Here is a 2,511-nt window from a genome sequence, read left to right on the forward strand (position 1 = left end):
TCCAGTACAACTTTTATGCAATTCAGGAAATTTTTTAAAAAAATGTCTCCACAAGAGAAAGCAACTCAGCAGGCCCTTGTATTCAAACATTTCCCCAGAAGACACAATTGCATTAATTGATATTTTTCAAATACTTAAATTATGCCAAGTTTCCTTTTAAATATCTACCTTGCTTAAACCAGAATGAGCAATTCATAGTTAATACTGCAGCATGAATTTGTAGTAATGTTAATGAATTGAATTTCTTTGCAAATCAGTAGTTTTTGAGAGTGCTACCAAGCAGGAGAAAAAGTTGCATCAGTTCTCTGCTCATGGTAGAGCTGCCAATTGTTAAGTGGCCAAAGGTACAGTTTATCAATGAGCAGCACAAGCCAACAAATGGCCTAATTCAGAGCTGGACATAATCAAACCAGGCATGTCTATAATTACTAAACTGAAACTAACATAGGAACATTCAAAATGAAGTTGGAGATCAGAATTGGTATTTAGAATCAAATTTCAGATGTTCTTTTGACATTGGAAATGAAGATATTAAATGATGGAGAGCAAGAGACTTCTCAATCCCTCTTGCACAGATAAGGAAATAAGTGACAAAGTCTCTTGCACTGAAGTTATGTATTTTAGCAGCTTTACATGCAGTGTTCATATATAAAAACTTTGAGTGCTTTTCCCCAATTAAAAAAAAACCTATAGAATTCAAAAATAAGTCATTCAATATTTGAAAAAAGTACAGATTTACAGAATGTGTATTTTCAGCCATGAAAATTCCACACTAACATTAAACACTTGGATAAAAATACAAATAAGATGGGGCTGGAGAGATGGCTCAGGGGTTAAGAACACTGACTGTTCTCACAGAAGACCTGGGTTCGAATCCCAGCACCCACATGGTGGCTGCGAACCGTCCTTACCTCCAGTTCCAGGGGAATCCGAAGCCCTTTTCTGACCTCCGTGGCTTTGCACTACACGGTGCATTCACATGCGTGCAGGCAATACAAATACTCGTACACATAAAACAAAAAAATTTTTAAAAATTTTCCTTTCTACTGGAAGGTGAATTAAACACAACAATGCTGAAAATGATGAGCAGACCAGGCGTCTGTTGTGAGCCATTCCAGCTTTCTTCCATGATAACTGAAATTCTTTTCTCATACACTCATTCGTTCTGGTAAAGCCGTGCTGTCTGGCTGTTGACTGCATTTAGGATCAGGTCATCGAACAGCAACTGAACTGAACTTCGGATGGAAGATATACATCGTGTGCCGAACTCGAATGGTTCTAAAGAATATCTACCATCAATCAGCACATACATTGGGATGAAACATTTTGGATAAAAACCTCACAGTTGGTGGTTTATTTGGATATTCTTCAGAAGATTCTATAACTACTTTGAAAGTACCATCTTCAAAGGATGTCCCTTCTGGTCCAAATAGAACTACATTCCACTGCATGATGTTTTCAAATTGGCACCACTGACCCCCTCTGTCCTCTTGCAATCACTTGAAAGCTTGAAATCCCATGAGCCCCATCCAGGCAGGGTCTCCATGCTCTACAACTGTCCCTGGGTCAATCTGAAAGAAAAGAAAGAAAAGAGTTGTCGTCCTTGTCATCCGCCCACCTTCCTCACCACAGCTGCGTGTTTTTTTGTTGTTGTCGTTGTTTGTTTTTTTTTTTTTTTTTTTTTTTTTTTAAGACAAGGTCTCAGGTAGCCTGGGCTAGTTTCAAACTCACTATGTAGTTGAGAATCACCTTGAACTTTAATCGTCCTGCCTCCACTTCCCAATTGCTGAGATTGCAGGTATGCACCACCACACCTAATTTTCTTCTTTTTTTTAAGTCTGAGGTTTAAACCCAAGGCCTTGTGCAAGTAAGACAAGTCCTCTACTATCAACACATTCTTCGTTTTTTGTTTTTTGTTTTTTTTCTTTTTGGTGGTATTGCAGGGGCTCACACATGTAAGGCAAGTAGTCTTCCATTCAACCACATCTCTACCACTTATCTGCTTCTTTTTTTATATAGAATTTTTGAAAATTTCATACAATACACTCTGATCACACCCAGACTCCCCTACCCAATCTGCACCTCTCATCTATCACCCCCAAACCCCACTGAATTTCAATATTTCTGTCACACATATTAAAGCTTATCCCATCAAGTCTGAGTCCCACAATGTCCCTTCGTGTTCATCCATTCACTGGAGCCTGGTCATTCCATCTAGTGTCACAGCCTCGGAGAAAACCAACACTCCCTCTCTCCTTAACTATCTGTTGCCAATGGGTTAATGTTGGGACCTTTTAGCTACTTTCTCACTTGCATGCTGAGATTTTTTTTCCGGCTTGAGCTTGCATGGGTCTTGCACATGCAATTACCATTGCTGTGAGTTCGTATGAGAAACTTCCCAGCTGTAGGGAAAACTCTGTTTCCTTGTAGTCATCTAACACCTCTGGCTCTTAAAATATTTCTACCCTTTCTTCCACAATGGTCCTTGAGCCTTGTGAAGCAGAGGTTTGA

The 2,511-nt window shown here is 39.3% G+C and overlaps 1 pseudogene; it reads right to left on the bottom strand.

The window, feature by feature from the left end:
* Positions 1–1,027: 1,027 nt before the first annotated feature.
* Positions 1,028–1,451, bottom strand: LOC103749543 (annotated as a pseudogene).
* Positions 1,452–2,511: the final 1,060 nt, after the last annotated feature.

Source organism: Nannospalax galili, unplaced genomic scaffold, assembly GCF_000622305.1.
Source record: "Nannospalax galili isolate Female #2095 unplaced genomic scaffold, S.galili_v1.0 scaffold390, whole genome shotgun sequence".
Classification (NCBI taxonomy): domain Eukaryota; kingdom Metazoa; phylum Chordata; class Mammalia; order Rodentia; family Spalacidae; genus Nannospalax; species Nannospalax galili.